The sequence below is a fragment of the Lissotriton vulgaris genome, chromosome 7, assembly GCF_964263255.1.
Source record: "Lissotriton vulgaris chromosome 7, aLisVul1.2, whole genome shotgun sequence".
NCBI classification, from domain to species: Eukaryota; Metazoa; Chordata; class Amphibia; order Caudata; family Salamandridae; genus Lissotriton; species Lissotriton vulgaris.
This window is the reverse complement of record NC_141695.1, coordinates 1,734,660,062-1,734,679,429: the sequence shown is the minus strand read 5'-3', so window position 1 is coordinate 1,734,679,429 and position 19,368 is coordinate 1,734,660,062. Positions and strand designations below refer to the sequence as shown.

The following is a 19,368-nucleotide window of genomic DNA, read 5'->3' as shown; positions in this document are numbered from 1 at the left end:
GTGGCATGCCGTAAGCCATCTTGTTTGGTTGGCTGATTGGGTGGCTGTATCTGGTGGGTGCTGGTCATGGGCTGGAAGAAAGTAACTGCCCAGAGCCCGCTGCCCAGTTACAGTAAGATCATGCTAAATATAAAGAACATACTTTCCTGCAAGGCTTGGATCAAGAGATGTAGGACCCGAATCTCCGTTGAAGCTGGTGATACCTGCACAAGCCTTCCAATTGCACCTATTATTCTGATTTTGTTTGAAATGGAGGCACATTGTGCAATTCATCACCTGCATTACTCTTTATTCCTAAACATGATAACTTTAAAACCCATGTTACCCTTGATGATTGTGCCCTTGCCCAATCAAAAAACGCTGCCCCTGAAATCTAGCCATAGCTGTCAATGGAATTGTTCATGAAGATGACGTGGCAGGATCTTCATGGGTAACACAGTGACTTGTTACCATGACGAAACAAAGTACCCTCACTTGCCCAGTCTTTTTCCAAGTTGAGTTCCCCAAAAAGTATTTTTCCAAGTTGAGTTTCCATTTCACCCAAATGTTATCTCTGATCAAACAGGAGCACAATAGATTTGTGGTTGCACACTAGATTTGTGGTACTCAGGTTTTTGTGCTGATAGCTAAAGATCCTGCTACCCTGGATAAAATGCATCTACTATCAGATAATTTGATACATGCCCTCCTCACAATTCTATGCTGTCCTTATCTGAATTTGTGGAATACATTTATCCGTCCACAAGAAATGTTGCTGCACTAAAGTACTCGATGAAGTGGACAATTTGACTGCACTTGAGCTAATATCTGATTGCTTGATGAATCAATACACTGTTATCTCACAGAATGACTCTGTGTTATATTTAAGCTACACAGATCCTGATTATGAGTATAGCTTTTAATTATCACCCCTGATATCCAACAATACCTCAGTGTACTTTATTTATTGGGTGCAATACATAACACCCATAATGAGTTTATGGGGAGCAACTTGCTGATTTTGGTGTTTAATGCGCCAAAATCTGCATGGTACAGTAATTACTGTATGTTTTACCCTGGACAATTTCAGCACGTTTGGCCTGCTAAAATGTAATAATCTTGAGGTATTTAATGTATTTGATAAATATTGGATGTGTTAAATATCTTCAAACTCATAATTCCGGCCAATGTATAAGCAGGGTTTAATTCATGGGTCAGAAGATTATGAGCAACTCGTAATCAGGCCTTTAGGGTGGAATTTGTGCTAAAATGGGGAAAAGTGTTGTACCTCTAATAACTGCTATATCTATGGGAATCCACATATGGAAGGAAACTATACAGGACTTGCACAACTACTGCATCAATAGTGTGGGTAAGTTCCTTTTCCTTTGGCACCTTTAGATGTATTCCTTGTTATTTTTTTGCTGGGTATTATATTAAATATGTTCCCTTATTTTTAGACTTTTCCAGCAAACTGGGCTTTTTACAGTGATAAGTGCCTCCTCCTGCGTCACCCTTTTTTCAACCTGTGTGTCATGTTTTTCCCTTGAGCCTTTGGCACTTGTTATGATAATTAAAACACATCTATCAGGCTCTTGTTTGTCATTTCTTGCAAGTGAATCTATAAGACGCTTTAGGCCACATGCCCATGTGTTAGGTTGATACCTACTTTTAATGTTGACTACCTGGCTGCACTCTATGTAAGTTTATCTTTCTGTACTGATTCCTAGAGGTTTTCTCTTGAGTCATTGGCCCTCCTTTTTCTCCATTTATTGATTTCTTTAGGTGTTCCATGTACTTCTGACCTTCCAGATTTTAGTCTTGATGATGATTCCTCATTTCTTGTGGTATTGAAGCGCTGTTGACTATAGGTGCCAATGTCAAAAATAATGATGATTATTGAACAACACTGCTCTTTGTGTGTCATGCTTACCCTTCTTTCTTAACACCCATTTGTTTCACTTTGTCACCCCACTGTGTGACCATTGAGGACTGAGCACCTATACCTTATTATATTTTGTTGTAATTTTTAATGCAATGAATCCCATGATAGATATATTGAAAAATAATAATTTTGATCTGTAATATTTCTGGCAGAGTGTTATATATTTTTTTGTTCGATTGTACTGCATGATGGCAATTTAGTCCTCTAATTCATTGTATTTGTTTTTATATATTTTTCTGTGAGTAGTTTTGTTATGTTTTCTCAATATATTTGGGTAGCTCAATGTTTCAGTAAGCAATATTTTCATCTACAACTGTACAAAGCTTTCATTCATACAAATGAACAATGCTTCTGTTCATAGTAGCAGTTTCTAGAGTGAAGGCGCATCATCTCTATCACATGGGCCAATGTGATTAAATAATTCACTGGAAGCAGTTCAGATTGTGGAGGATGCACTGTACATTCCAAACAGTTTTTGTGACTGTAGACCCAAACTATTATAAACACCTGGATACTTTGGCTTTGTATTAACGCATAACAATTCAGTCACTAAATTAAGCCTGCTATTACTACACTAGACACTGTGGTTTCCTGTCACCCACTGGTAGTTACAAGAAGATGGAGAGGATCTGGCAACTGCCCAGCTCACACCTTGTGGCAGATACATTTATACCCAGGAGCTGCACCCATGTAGTCAGTGTCCAGACTGGTTCAGAAAGAGGGCAGATCCATCAAAAGTCCTCTTCTGGCACTATAACTGGTCAGTTGAGGCAATGTCTTGGAATATGAGGATTGAGGTGAGATGGAGCATTTGAGGCTGTACTTGGGAATATGATGACCGCACTTTAGAAGAAGATGACTGTTCCGCTAGCCAACGATTTCCTTGCCCTTAGTCTTTCATCTTTGCAGCTTTTACATACCATGGCAGGACCACAGCTAATTTATGGATGGTAGTATGAATAACCTTTTATCTGTTTTAATATAATTATTGTTACCATGTTATTATTGTACGTTTTGTTGATGTTGAGTGATGTCACTTCCTTTATTATCATCAGGCCCACATGTTGGATTGAGCAACTTCCTGTGATGCCATCAGAGTCAGAGTTCATGTGTGGTAATTTCCCCTGCTATCACGAGGGGAGAGGTCAAAGTAACTGAAGTCAGTTTTGCTACCCTGGTACTTTGGCAAACATCCAGTATATCAGTGCTGTGATGGTGACAATAAAGTTTTTCAATTCAAAATAGTGATCACACAAATGCACTCTTGAACTGTTGAAAATTGTGATTTATTCGCTCTCAAGCAGAAAGAGATATAATCATACAGGAAATGAAAACATTGATAATTGTTTAGATTCCCATACTGGAGAAAAACCCACAACAGAAAGTAATCCTTATTTCACACAAATGTACAAAAATGAACTTTGTCTATTTCATTTCATGGTGTGTTAGTTGTTTAGATTTAAAAGAAGTACACAAATATTCTACTTAAACCAGCTAAAATGTGATATAATGAGAAAAACTTGGCAAACAATCTAAAGTCGAGTAATCCAGTACAGCTGCACTTAAATGTCTCTCCATTTAGGGATGTAGCTGCCAACGCAGCAGCAGGTGCAATTGCACCTGGGGATAGGATCCAGCAGGGCATTCTGCACCAGAAATATCACAGTTTTTTATTTCCACAAAGTGGGGCATTTTTTAGGCTTGCATTTGGGCCCTACAGTGACCTTGTTATGCCACTGTCTCATTGATTGGATGAATATTGACATGTGTTAATGTACTTCAGTTGCACCTGCCAGGAACTCATAAAGTGATTCCAGGAAGGCATTAGCCTATTTGCGTGCTCTGCAACTACACATTCCAATCAAGGGTAGGAAGTGGGCATTCCAGGCATGGGTAGTGATGTTTGTGGGCATTCACAAATTCTTCTTCTTCCTGTTTCTTGCCTGGAAAGAGTTGTAGATCAGCCATGTGAGAAGAGGAATTATCATCTGGAAATGTGCTGGGATTGTAGATTTCCAAGGATGAAAACAAAACCAAAAATTTGTACTTGCACAGGGGCTTCTATTCCCTCGGCATAGAGTGCGCTGCTATGGGTAACACTGCAGAGTAATGGGATATATCTGGAATGTTACATGACCTTCCAATGATTGGAAATCCTATGCCTGGACCATGCATGTTCCTGGAAAAATGTAAGCTTTCAAGGAAGCTGTAAATCTACAATTGAATGTAGGTGTAAATCTACCAGTACAGCTTTAGGCCCTTCTTTGTGAATTGGTCTCACATTCTTCAAGTGTGCTCTTCTGATATTGAAAACCATAGAGATGATCCTACTCACCCAGAGACTTATGCTCTTGCTTCCAGTATCTGGCTGATACAAAAACATTGAGCAAGGCACCAGTGATCTATTATATTGTACATCAACTAAAGCCTTTGGGACAGAAGTTCGACTCCAGAGAACAGTAACACACAGTCAGAGTATGGATTTGGCTCCTGTCCTGTGGACAGCAGAAGAACACATGTGCAGCTCTGACAATTGGGTTCTAGGGTATAAATTAGTTTGATTTGCACAAGTTTTCAGCAAGAGATCTTTCAAGCAGAGATGCTTAGGGGATATATATATATATCTATATGTAGAGCATGGAATTATGCTATGTGCTTTACATTACAGCCATTGTTGCTGCAATGACACAAAATGACCAGACTATTGTCCTAGCAGAGTTTCTGCTGAGAGCAGACAGACATTGATGCAGCAGAAAACATCAGTAGCAAGGTATGGCACACCTGCAGGCACAAGTGAATCACTGCCGCAAAGCACATCAAGTGTGCAGTCACCTTGAAGTGCATCATAAATGCACACTGGCCAATCACAGCACAGCTTTAAGGTATAAAACAACCAGACATACATCGGTACCCCAGTGACTGCAATTGAGAGGTTAGAGTATAGACTTGTCTTTCTGACTCGAGGATACAGTCTTACTGCTACGTAGCAATGACAACCAATGAGCCAGTTCATATATGCCATTGGTTGAAATTCTTGTAAGGGGTCAGCGTTCATTGTTAACCTACCAGAAAAAACACATTTTATGGCATCGAGCATTAGTTGGGTCCCAGGATGACTACCAGCTAGCTAATGATCTTTTGTGAATTATGGTGTGTGAAAATGGAAGCCCTAAAAGAATCCTATAAAGATTTCTCAGTTTAAAAAAAAAGCACAAATAGCAAATCAATGTTGAGGTATAGCACCTAACAAGAAGAAGGTGTGGCAGGTACTACTATTTACTAATTGTTTCAGATTGCACATCTATGTAGATATCTGTGCCAGACTCACAGTGGTATGTGCCATATTCAGTCACCGTCTTACTCCCCTGGAAAATTTTCAGCTCCACTGGAACTGAGATGGTAACCTCCTTGCTCATGAAACTGACTGTTATTTTTGAGCGTGGCGGTACCTTCATCGGCACACTTAACTCTGCCTTCTTCCTCGTGGTGAATGCCTCAACCTCATCTTTCTTTACTGAGAAGGTGTTGGACGCCTCTGCTGAAAGATTGGCCACTCCTCCCAAGCTAAATGAAGCACCCACCTTGATTGAAGACTCATTGCTGAATTCAAAGCTATGGGAGACATATTTCTCATACTCTTTGCAAGAAGCAGCAGTGAACTCCTGCTCACTGTCTGTGTTGTTTACATAAAAATACTGATCTGCCTGGATGTTCTTTTCACTCTCTATCTTTTTCTTGCCCCACAGAAGTGTGGCGGTCACAGAGGCTGTCCCACGGCGCAAAGGATACACATGGGATACTTGATCGTTGAAACCAATATCACAGTAGTTTGCCAGATATTCACCAGTCCTGGCTAGAATATACCTCCCCCCTCTATTTGGATGCTCGTATAGCAGCCATGCCCCACTTTGAACTCTGTGGGAGGAAATCTTATCATTCATGTTTCCAAACATTAGATTGGTCTCTTGAGTCAGAACTGTTTGACTACCAGATGCATTGGGATGCTCATAGACTGTGATCTTTGGATTGGTCAGGTCATCAGTGATCAGCCTCAGAGAAGATGCCTTGTCATTCATGTCAAGTGAAGGATGTTCTCCCTCCTCTAGAAGAATGAACCCTCCTTGGTAGTTTGGATGCTCGTACATTAGCCATGGCTGCCCCACCACCTTCACAGATGAGATGCAGTCTCCAAAGTTCTCTTGGGCCAGACTCAGAACATCTGCCGTAAATGTCCTACTGAGCCCCTTGAACTGGCCATTTTCATAGACAGTGATGGTGTTCATGGCGATCAGCTATGAAGTTTCCAATGTGTTTTCTGTAGCTGACCCTGTGATACAAAACAACAGCTGGTCAGTGGAGAAACATCATAAAGTGATTGTTTGATAACTCACAGCACTGGTTCCTCTCTTTTAAAAAGAAAGAAGGTATATTTTGAAGCCAATGTCATTGTTCAGTTTATTGTAAGATTACTTAGTTAGTTACATAAAACACATATCACAGTGTGAGAGAACACAGCAATAAACACTCTTAAAATAACTTTCTTATATGAGAACATATTTTACAGCACCATATGAATTAAACAAAACTTTAATACAGTGCATTAGAAAATTCTGATCACAACAGCTTCCCCTTTTTCCTTAAAATCATTAAATGATGATAGTGCATGCTAATGATGAATATGTAGCGGGTCATGATGGTGCGGAAGGTAGTAATTACAAAATTTCACAGTACTCGGGACGTTAATGTGTCAAGTGTACTGAACAGGTAGTGTACAGCTGAAGTATAGAGATAAGGTGCGAAATACTGAGCCTAGAGGTGAAGTGCAGATTGCACGATGAATATGGCCGGGATGCCTGTCACCCCCTCCCAACACAATCCCCAAGGATGGGAAGACGGACGCAGTTCTGAACTTTTGGAAGGCGGGAGGGAGTCACCCTCCCGGACGTATTTATTAAAATATGAAACAAAATTAAAACATTAAATAAAAGTTTCATATCATGTACAATTTTCATTTATTACATTTCGATGAAGACATGTTCATTGGCTAACCTTAACAAATCTTTAATACAAAGGTTTCCTAGCCGAGTCTAACATCCTGCAAATGCATACATTCTAAATTAAAATTGTACATCCTAGCATTAAGGGCCAACGGCAAGGTCACAACCGGTGTCAGATCCCTACTACCAAAACTCTCGCCCTCACGGTGTGAGTGGCGGCCGCGCAGAGGACTGTACCCTCCGTGCCAACTCCAATTTCCCTTGTCTTGTTGGGGGCCCCCATTTCAGCTCGACGCCATCTTAAAGGTCGTCCGAGCACCCGTGTGAGGTATCTGTAGGAAGGACAGCGTGGACTCCCCCCCCCACCCCACACTCTCTCTCACATCCGCCGTCGCGGATATCCGGGCCCCGGGAAATTCGTAGAAGGGGCATATAGCCGCCTCCTCCCCTGGAAGGGGCCTATGGCCGTCTCCCCTTAGGCGACCCATCCTTAGTGGGTGCCGCCTCCCAGTGGGAGGGGCCAATGGCCGCCTCCCCCCGGGCGCTCCCATCCATAGTGGGTGGCGCCCCCCTCTAGGGACCTTGAAATTACTGCTCACCGATCATGACCTTACCACCCGACCAAAAAATAAATACGACATTTGTTTACCTACTAAGGGAGAAAATATCATCCTGTCTACTTGTATCAATTGTTTACATCTCAGGAAAACAGTACCTGCAAACAGAAATTACATCCTTAAACTAGACATTCATTTTCTTCTATACGAAGGGAAAGAAGATGTTATCAGAGCCAAAACTTTATTGCAAAACTAACATTGCCATAAGGGGCTGGTGGGTGGGTCAAAATTGCTCCTTGTTCCGTCGAGGGCTCACGTGCAACGAGTGGGTGCAGCTTCCAAGCACAGGAACAAGAGGACGCTTCTTCAGATTCCCGCTCTCTTTATTCTTCTTCGGGAGGGCGTGTACCCTCCGCCGGTACGCCCCTGGGCGTGGCCATCGGTGTAGGTGTCTAGGACAACCCCTCTTGGGCGGGAAAAGGCGCGCCCCGGCTACGCCGCTTCGGGCATACCAGCCGAGACACGCCCCCGCCCAAAATGGTTTCCCGGGAGGATCGGGGCACCCAACCATACGTTCGGGGGGACCGAGTGGTCGCCCCTTTCCATATGGCGGGATGCCTGTCACCCCCTCCCAACACAATCCCCAAGGATGGGAAGACGGACGCAGTTCTGAACTTTTGGAAGGCGGGAGGGAGTCACCCTCCCGGCCGTATTTATTAAAATATGAAACAAAATTAAAACATTAAATAAAAGTTTCATATCATGTACAATTTTCATTTATTACATTTCGATGAAGACATGTTAATTGGCTAACCTTAACAAATCTCTAATACAAAGGTTTCCTAGCCGAGTCTAACATCCTGCAAATGCATACATTCTAAATTAAAATTGTACATCCTAGCATTAAGGGCCAACGGCAAGGTCACAACCGGTGTCAGATCCCTACTACCAAAACTCTCGCCCTCACGGTGTGAGTGGCGGCCGCGCAGAGGACTGTACCCTCCGTGCCAACTCCAATTTCCCTTGTCTTGTTGGGGGCCCCCATTTCAGCTCGACGCCATCTTAAAGGTCGTCCGAGCACCCGTGTGAGGTATCTGTAGGAAGGACAGCGTGGACTCCCCCCCCCACCCCACACTCTCTCTCACATCCGCCGTCGCGGATATCCGGGCCCCGGGAAATTCGTAGGAGGGGCATATAGCCGCCTCCTCCCCTGGAAGGGGCCTATGGCCGTCTCCCCTTAGGTGACCCATCCTTAGTGGGTGCTGCCTCCCAGTGGGAGGGGCCAATGGCCGCCTCCCCCCGGGCGCTCCCATCCATAGTGGGTGGCGCCCCCCTCTAGGGACCTTGAAATTACTGCTCACCGATCATGACCTTACCGCCACAGGCCGGATAGTTGACCGGCTATCTGGCCCCCCCACAACTCCTCCTAAAGGTCATGCTTCCTCAAACCCCTTAGCCATGCTATGAAGTCTCCTATGAGTAGGACATTCCCCTCCCGGGACAGGTGAACCCCATCATTGAGATACATGTGATCGCCCCGAATACACCCATGCGGAATGCTATGCAACTGCGCAGAGCGAAACAATCTACCAATTTTGTTGTTAACCTTCTTCACCGAATGGTTCAGAGCTGACACTGAAAGGCCCCCCGCCAAACCCGTCTGGGAATCATGTGGGACCAGGCAATCGTGCAACCCGGGATTCTTTTTGCCAACCATCTAACGGCAGACAAAGCTCGCTCGAGTAATACTCGCCTACCAAGTGTCACCAAGTCATTGCCCCCCAGGTGTACTATGATTACAGATGGCGGTGACCTCTGCCGCCCTAAGAGACCCTCAACAAAAGATTTGAACTGGTCAATACAGAGCCCGCCCCTTCCGTGGAAGGCCACTCTGTACCCGTATTCCCCAGCTGCGTGAGTCACGTCACCTGCTTTGAATACGTCCCCGGCCCGCCTCACGTATGAGTGGCCCACGACCCACACCACTCTCTCCTCAGCAGGCGATCCGTAACCGCTGGTCCCCTGGTGCTGGGTCGACTGCAAATTCCGCCCCGCATGATATGCTCGCGAAACTGTAAATCAAACAGAAGACAAGAAGCGTGAGTGCATGTAACTTGACTTCACAACATGTGCAATCGCACATACCTTTTAAAACAATTCGAGGACCATCGTCCTAACTGTTTCACCTCTTCCGCACTCTGACCCCTGGCTGTAGCCTCAGTAGCAGCCCCTATCCTAAAGGAGTGGGTCCCAAAATCGCTCAGGTCCATGCCCGCCGCCGCGATTGTCAGTGCTAGCACCCTCCGGAACTGAAACCTTCTCAGTGGGGTGGCATCGATGTGCCTCAGCAAACTCCCCCCCATGTATCCGCCCTCAGTGCCAAGTATTCCTCAATGCACCTTATCGAGCACGTGGGGGACCCTCGCATGCCTTGGACAACAACACTGTTTCCCATAGCTCCCTGGTCAGTTTTGGACCTAGCTATCGTGACTACCATCGAATCACCCCTAATTAGGATCGGATCCCTGCACAAGCCTCCCTCCACATCTTTCTTATTCCTTGCGACCAGTTCGCTCACCCGCATAGCCCCATGGAACGCTAATGCGAAAGCTGCCCGGAACAGAACTGCTTCGAATTGGGAGGAGCATGTCGTGACTAGTTTCGCCATGAGTAGGGACAACCTTTCTAAGCCAATCGGGCGCCTCTCGTCTTGCTTACGACCCTCGAGGTGCTGCCAGCCACGAAGTGCTTTCTTCACAAAAAAGGAACCCGTTGGGTCTTTTATGCCATCACCTGCGCCATGAACGAAATGGCCGCCCTATGCCTATTGGCCGTTGCCGCTGATCGGCCTTCCCTGTGCAGTGCTACCAGGAACCCTAGAAAGGAATCCTTCTGACCCCAGTTCTGATTCCCTGTCGGACCCAAAAATGCACAATAGGAACGAAACGCTCCTTCGTATGCCTTCCTCGTCCTGGGGGCTAAGCTGGCTGCCACGAGGTCTTGTAATCCGGGGCACCGATTAGCCAGAGTGCTTCGGGGAATGGTGCCGCCGCTAGGTCCGCTGTAGGTAGATAACCCCTGAACACCTGCATATGTGAACGAGAGAGTGCATCAGCCGCATGATTCAGTACACCCGGCACATGTTTCGCCCTGAACTGTACATTCAGTCTCATGCAAAGCAGCACAATTTCCTTCAACAATCTCAAGATCCATTTGCAGCGTGCTGCCTGATTGTTAATGCATTCGACCACAGTCATATTGTCAGACCACAATACCACAGAGCGGTCTCTGAACTCGTCCGGCCATGCCATCAGAGCAACAAAAATAGGGAATAGCTCGAGGAACCCTATGTTACCTGTGAGACCGCTGGTGTGCCACCACGTCGGCCATGTATGCGCCGACCATCGATTACCAAAGATGGCGCCGAATCCCACGCTCCCCGCCGAGTCAGTCCACAAACCCAGCTCGTCCGAAGACGCTGGCGGCTTGTTCCACACTACCCGACCGTTGAAGTCCGCCAGAAATGCCAACCAGATGCGCCTAACCTGGCGAACCTCTGCAGACAGTCCCGTGCGGTGGTGTCCTTCCTTGAGACCAACCATAGCTTGTGCAATAGAGCGTGAAAAAGGGCGGGCCATTGGTATCACTCTCAAGGCAAAGTTAAGCTGACCCACTGCCTACTGTAGCTGGTGCAGGGTCACCTTCTCTTTACTAAGGCACAGTTCCAGGGAAGCCCTAAATTTAGCTACCTTTCCTACTGGCAAACGGAAACATCCCTCCACAGAATCGAGCTCAATTCCCAGAAACTCGAGTGAAGTAGATAGTCCGACCGTCTTACCTGGTGCCAATGGCACTCCAAACTCCCCCATGAGGGTGCAAAAGTCCTGTAGCGCCTGCGCACATTCCGTGTCGCCGGCTGCTCCCAAGAACAGAAAGTCATCTAGGTAATGCATAACATGCCTATGCCCTGTGGCCTCGGTGAACGCCCACTCTAAAAAACAGCTGAATGTTTCAAAATAGGCACAAGAAATGGAGCAACCCATCAGCATGCATTTATCCATGTAATAACGTCCTTGGAACGCAAAACCTAGCAAACGCTGATCCTGTGGGTGTACCGGGAGCAACCGGAATGCTGATTCGATATCTGATTTCGCCATCAGCGCCCCGGGGCCCAGGAGATTTAACATGGTGACGGCATCATCGAATGATGCGTACCGCACCGAACAGACTTCTGGGTCAATAGCATCGTTTACTGAGAAACCCCTTGGAGCAGACAGATTATGGATCAGCCTAAATTCTCCCGGGTCTTTTTTGGGGACCACCCCTAATGGGGAACAGATGAAATTTGCCACTGGCGGGTGCTGAAATGGGCCAGCAATGCGGCCTAGGGTCACCTCTTTTGCGATTTTCCCCTCCACCACACCTGGATTATGTTGTGCCGAAAGCTGGTTTTTACAAAAAGGTTCCCCACGAAAATCCCCCGCCGGGATGTGGAAGCCATATAAGAATCCCTTCCTCAACACCCCAGCAGAGACATAATCAGGGTATTTGTTTAACCAGGGAGTCATAGCCATGAGATCAACGGGAGTGGGCAATTGTACCCAACGATCCCCCTCAGTCCTGTTTGGACCCTCCTCTACCTCCCGACCCGCTATTTTTTGACCTGCATGAACTCTCCGGGTGCGAGGAATTCCCACAACCCGCACACGCATGTTTGAACTTACATGCCCCTTGCGGTCTGGTACAGTTGCCTCTATTGAAGCCCCAACAGACCCCCCGCTTTCCACCATTCCCGCCGGTTCTCGGCTGGTGATCGCCACCGGCGCCTGCTCGAATGGGCACCGCAGGCTGCTGGCGGGAAAACCCCGACCCATTCCCACCTGGCGAGGACGTCCTCGCCGCGCCCGGCAGGAGCTGCTTCTGCCAAGAAATCGAGTCGAGGCAATCCCATGTCAGAGATGAATCATACTCTTTCGCTTTACGGAATTTCATGTCGTAACCCATCCATTCATTCCCCTGATATGTTTCATAAAAATCCATTATACGTGCCTGATAACAAGACAATTCGGGCAATACCTCGGGCTTACGCTCGCCAATAATCGCAGTAAGCATTGCAAAGGCCTTCGCCCAATTTGTTATCGTCTCATCCACCCTGAATCCCGCCATTTTGGCTCGCCAGACACTCGGGTGCCACAAATCTTTCTGTGTCTTAGCATACTCCATCTCGCGATGGTCAGTCAACAACGAAAACATATTAACATACTTGTCTGCCCATATCAATTCTTTCGTGGCCAACGGGATATGTTGGACCACTCTCTCCCGTCTTGAGGGCAATGAGCCCTCCCCCACCACTGGCAAAGCGAGCTTACCCGGTTCGGTCGTTGTTCCCACCGTTTTCTCGATGCCACTTGCCGGTCCTTCCGGGGTCACCTGTGGGGAGACAAGAGGGAGATTCGCCTTTGCGGCATCTCGCGAATGGCGCAACTGCTGGATTAGTAACTTGGCCTCTTCGGCCGTGTCTCCGGGCGCCGTAGCACCCCCCTGCCTTTTTGTTGAGCCATGCGGCCAACTGGGTGGCCAATTCGGGAGGCATGTCCTCGTCGTTGGCGGGCGTAATCACAACCGGAATCGGTTGACCCGCGTCTGGGGTTGGTACTGGGGCATCAGCTGGTATGGCAGGGCTGACCGGGGGTACCTCAGGGACCGGAACCTCCCCTGCCGCCGCCCTCCTCTTGACCCGTTTCCCTCCACCCTCGGGGACGACTCCTGGCAATGCCGGGCCTATTACCTTCTTCGGGTTACCAGGCTTGTTCATTGCGGCCAGTTGCTTCTTAATGCCCGCCATATCACAACCAAGCGCTGGAACTTGACCGATGCTTCGTTCAATTCTCGTCATTCTGTTCACCAACATGCGAAGCACCTGGTCTGTCTCGGAACCCTTTCCTGCCTTCATGCCAGACATGGTTCGATTATCTACTCTGGGTTGATCAAGACGAGACGGTCCGGGACTCTTCTCTGTAAATTCACTGAAAGAGACAAGTTCTCAAAATTGCTCCTTGTTCCGTCGAGGGCTCACGTGCAACGAGTGGGTGCAGCTTCCAAGCACAGGAACAAGAGGACGCTTCTTCGGATTCCCGCTCTCTTTATTCTTCTTCGGGAGGGCGTGTACCCTCCGCCGGTGGGGAACATCACTTACAACGCATTTTTTACAACGCACTACCATTACATCACAACCATTACAACGCATACCATTACAACGCATTGCGCTGGGGGGCGCTCTAGGATAGGGAATATATTTAATTTACTATCCAACACCTTCCCTGCTATCCACGGGGAATGGAGTTGGAATAGTAAATTAAATAATTCACTATCCAGCGCCTAAAAGCATTATGCGTTGTAATGGACTGCGTGGTAAAAACCGCGTTGTAAAGGCATGCGATGTAAAAGCATGCGTTGTAGTGACACCAATCCTCCGCCGGTACGCCCCTGGGCGTGGCCATCGGTGTAGGTGTCTAGGACAACCCCTCTTGGGCGGGAAAAGGCGCGCCCCGGCTACGCCGCTTCGGGCATACCAGCCAAGACACGCCCCCCACCCAAAATGGTTTCCCGGGAGGATCGGGGCACCCAACCATACGTTCGGGGGGACCGAGTGGTCGCCCCTTTCCAGACTCATATGCAGAAACTGCACAAGGTCTGTGTTTTATAAGGCACAGATGGCTCAGTATCTTACTGGACATAATGACACAACCCCTAAAGCTAAAGTCCAAAGTACACTACCTGAAGGAATTCGTTGTTTTTATGTGCAGAAAACATAATAAAAGGTTATATATGGAAATGATACAGTGTCAACAAATTTCGAGGCTTTATAAATAAGGTGCTGATGTGCCTAGAAGAGTACGACTCAAGGTCATACTGGGCATGATCACACAGCCCATAAATGCAAAGTGTGGTGTCTTTTAAAGTTCATTTTGTAAAGTGTGGGTGGCTTTATGAAGGGTCATATAAAGAGGCTACACGTGCCTAGGAGAGTACGGCTCAAGATCCTACTGGGCATGGTGACACAACCCATAGAGCCAAAGTGCAGTGCATTAAAATGTATGTTTGATAAAATGGCAATTACGTGGCGACAGGCCCATACAGAATGTACCAAAGGTCTACAATTTGTGGGCTGAGGCAGCAGAATTGATCAGGATTTGTTGCAACAACGGGCCTTATAGTTAAGATGTTATGTGCCTAGGATAGTGTGACTTCCAAAGTGCAGCCAGCCTCATAAGTATTCTTGTGGGGGCGACATATCAAGATCAGGCCGGTCATAATGGCTGATAGGGGACCACAGCAGATTAGGTACTAGTTGTATGTACAAATTGCAGTCTATGTTATTCATATACAAAGTTCTGTAGTTTTTTAAGAACTAGCGAAAATGGTTAGTCAATGCCTGTTACTTCAATACAAAGCCAATTCAATGTTACCAACAGTGGGAGATGAACCTCAAGTTGTGAAGGCTGTTGACTACTCATGTTCTTTAACAAGTTTCGGTCTTGCATTACGAATTTCCCAAACTTGGCCTTGTCTGCCACTGACGCCATGCTGTACAAAAGAGGGATGACCTCTTTGGCCGACGGAATCCCACGCTGTAAGTGGGCCTCAGTAGGAGTCAGCGGGGTTGTTGCAATGCCGGACTGCAGGGAATTATGTGTGTCAAGGATTCTCTTCTGGAGTTACATTGTCTACAACTGTTGATATTATCAATGAATTTCCAAGTTGGGTTCAATTCTCTGATTGGAAGCAGGTCTAATGTAGTCAAAAGTATAAGTTTTAAAATGTGCTTTTATACTGCTTGATGGAGATGGGACTTGGCTGAGCTGTGCAGTTGTGGCGCCATGAAAAGCCCGGGTAGGGAGGTCTTCTATGTCCACTTCTAATACACAATGGTACATTTGCTTTTTATTGCGGTTTTAATGCAAGTATAAATAATCAAATTGTTGTCCCAGTCCTCCCCTGCAAGTTGTAGATATGTTTTAGCTACCACCAGATTATTGGACCTGGGCTAGTTTGTAGATATAAGAATTATTTTTATTATGGCCTTCATGGTGTTGTTAGGGGCTGTTGCCTGAAAATAGTATTTAGCAAGAATTGCCTAGCTTTCCTGGTTTTGTTGCACCAGCCAAAGTTCCAAACTGATCAAGGTACTCCTTGTGTGAGATGGGAAGTGGAATAACTTCTTGTAGACTTTGCACTGGATCTTTTCTACAGCAGTGCCAATCATGCCGGGAAATGTTTGCTGAGCATAGTTGAGGGTGGGGAGAAGTTTGGCACGAACCATCCTCCGAATGGCAGTAGTTGTGGGGATGTCAAGTATTGAGATTAATATGCACAAGGCATATGTTGCCATTATTGCTTTGCTTTTCATTTTGTTTAGCAGCAAAGTCAGTCAGCCAGTTTCACATAGTCATGCTTCCAGATGCATATAATGTTGAACACAGTCCAACCTCAATGGCCCCAACTGGTAAGCCTCTTCTTAGGATATCTCCAGAAAATGTCTACTTTTATTTAGCTCCCATTAGCCACAAGCTCATTCCTGAGATTTTATGTTGAGGGCTTTTTGCAGACCAGATTTTGCGTGGTTGAGCAGTACTAGATCGTCAGCATATTGTATGAGTGGAAGTCACCAGTCTCCAATTTTAGGTATGACTAGGTTGGCTTCTGCTAAGGCTGGGCCTACATTTGGTGTGTAAAGATTGAATAGCAGTGGTGCCAGCACAAAGCTCTGTTTCAGACCACGGTCAGTGTCAATCTTGACGGTGGCCATCTCTCTCATGAACTTAACTCGTACCCAGGTCCTGGGGTAAAAGGACATGATTGCTAGTAGCAATTTGGATGTATCTTCCAATCCACTAACTCATGCCATAAGATGTTCTGGGCAACTCTGTTGAATGCTGCTGAGTTATTGATGAAACAAACAAACAGCAGCAGTGAATTGTGGGTCGTGGCTTCATAGGCAAGTTATGAGAGGACAACTATACTGTCTACCATTGACCCTTCTTCACGAAAGCCTGTTTGATAGAAGGGTAGTAGACCTTTTGCATAGGCCCATTGCATTAACTCCCGCAGCATAAGAACATGTATTTTCAGACTAAGAGATTAATTTCCTAATGATGTAAAGCCTTCACACATAAAGTTGTTTCAGGTAAACCAGTTGGCTCGGGGTTTGTTAAAAGTGTAGGTTACAAAGAGCCCTTAAGAAATAGTATAAGAAAGTGACAGGATTGGACAAGATCACTGAGAAATTTCTAAAAGCTAATTCTTGAAATTAAACAGCAGTTAAACCCAAATCATCAAATGTAGATGTGCAACAGCACAAAGTATTCCTTTATTAACATTTATTATATCCCAAAATAGCTTCCACTTTTGGATTTTTGGGGGAAGACCAACAGTGCACTATCAAATAATGTGTCCAAGCTTTCAAGTGAGTGTTTGCTCACGTATAACTGAATGTTCTTACAGTGTTTTTATCCACACACTTTATTATTTACCCCAATAGACCTAGGGCCAGATGAACGACGCACCAATTTGTGACTCGCAAATTGCATTGCATTTGCCAGTCGCAATTTGCGACTCACAAATTGGGATGTACAAAAGAGTCTCAGACACTGTTTGCGATTCCTAATGGGGTTTCAAATTGCATACCTCATTAATATAACTGAGGCATGCGCAATTTATGACCCCATTAGGAATGGCTAGCACTCACAGGGATGGTGGCCTGCTGGGATCAGCAGACCACCATGTCTCTGACTGCTTTTAATAAAGCAATAGTTGTTTATAAGCAGCCCATTTTCCTTAAAGGAAAACAGGGTATATTTAAAAAGAAAAGAAAAGTGAAACTTTTCAGTTTCATGTTTTAAGGGCAGTAGGTGGTACCTGGGACCACTACCTGCCCTAAAAAAATATTTTTTCGACCCATTCACAAAGAGGAAGGGGTACCCTGGTGACCCCTTCCTGTTTACAAATGGATTGCCACCTACTTGAAGTAGGTGGTATATTGCGAGTGTTTTGAGACCGCAGTTGCGGTCACAAAACATCCATCCATACAAATGTGATTTGCTATTAGGAAGGGATGCCCTTGGAACAACCCTTCCTAATAACAAGTCTCAAACCTCATTTTAGGAGTCAATAAAATTTACTGATTCACAAAATGAGGGTTGTACATGGCCATGCCCTAAATTGTGGTCATATATTTGGCCCATAGTCTGCTGAATTGCTAAACTTACTTTAAACATGTGATAATTGTCAAAGATGGTAGCCCAATTTATTTTTTACCAGCCACAGATTTAATGCTCTAGTAATTTGCGCATAAAACCAATGTCAGTCTTATACTGTGATCGAGAACTATGTCACATTGCCAATATCTATGTGTAATTTAGGTTTGAGGGTTTTCAGCCAGGGTGAGTGCTAATTCTCAGCCTGTTAGATTAATCCTGCCCTTTAGCCAGGCTCCAAAGCTACACTTTGGAGCCTTCCACCCCATCTTCCCAAACTCACACTTGTATAATCTCCACCGTTCACTAGGGAGATGGAAGCATACAGATACATTCTTTGGCACTCGACCAGGGTCTCTGACCCTGAAGAACACTCATCTGATGATAACCCATAATCCACTCTTTGGATATTGATACTTTCCTATTGTACTTTCCTACGTACTACCTTGTCTGGGTGCCTGATTGTGTCTATAACCTTCAATTATCTGTTGCAGGGGGCTGCTCTGCTCCTAGGTGGACCTGGTAGACCCTTATTAACTGGTGGGTCTAGAAACCTGTGCCTCTTAGGGGGTTGTGCTTTTGCATCTTCCTGGTTGGACCCTTATAAACTTCATAAAAGACACTACTTTCTGTTGGATACGCCTATGATGCACCTCAATAGACCCAACAGACAATCATTAATTGTTTCAGGGAAGCTGCACCTTTCAATTTTTCGCAACTAAGCCACACCCGGTTGAACTCCATTGACAAATGATAACTGGTTGTTTTGGGAACCTGTATCTACCAAGTGGTAGTGCTGTCTCCCTTCACCTTACAGCCACTGAATCTACAATGGCACTCTAAAATCAGAAAGAGACCATGGGCCCAATTCAAAAAGGTAAACTTAGACCTGAAGTTTAAGTTTAGCCCTGAAGTCTAAGATTTGACTTGAAGTATAGGGGCCATTCACAAAGACAAACTTAAACCTAAGTTTAATTTGACCTTTGTGAATATGTCCCTTATAATCCAGGCCTAAATTTAGACTTCAGGTCTAAGTTTGCCTTTGTGAATTGGGCCCTCTATGTTGCCAGTGTTCCGCATGCAATCTCACATCTCACAGAGGTCTTTTCACATCAACCCTATTTCTTCAACCAACATTCCCTTCTCTTCTGTCCCTCTTTTTCTTCTCCTGTCATTATTTTGAATCTCTCTTAACTTAACTCTTTCACTACCTTCCGAACCTAACTAGTCACAATCTGTTCCCTCTTTTGCCTTGGTTATCGTCCCTCTTTCATTCTATCCTGTATTCTCATCCATCCATCCCCCCCAGTGATTGTTTTCTTAGGGAGAGGAAATATGAGTGTGAAGACACAGATTCAACAAAAACATTAGAAGTACTTGCACTAACACCCAGCTTGCTGGTGTGTGACACTAATGTAGCACATGCATTTTGTGTATGAGAGAACTAGAGTACTGGAGATTAGTGGTATCCTTTTAAATACCCCTGACATGTCCTTGCACAAAATGGAAGGTGACAAGTGTGCTCCCAGACTGCCGAAGTATATAGTTTATATTCCCTCAGCTGGAGTGGGAAGACCCAGACAGTGAAGTGAGGGTGTGGAGACAGTGGTCCTTTATATATTCCATAAGACTTT

The 19,368-nt window shown here is 45.6% G+C and overlaps 1 pseudogene across 1 annotated transcript in view; it reads right to left on the bottom strand.

Annotated features, from left to right (window-relative positions):
* Positions 1-3,188: 3,188 nt before the first annotated feature.
* The window catches only part of LOC147706505 (epidermal differentiation-specific protein pseudogene), a 134,869-nt pseudogene continuing 118,689 nt past the window's right edge, over positions 3,189-19,368 (bottom strand). Inside the window, exon 2 of the transcript XR_015297654.1 lies at positions 3,189-6,251. The product of XR_015297654.1 is annotated as an epidermal differentiation-specific protein pseudogene (transcript). The remainder of the gene's footprint in view (positions 6,252-19,368) is intronic.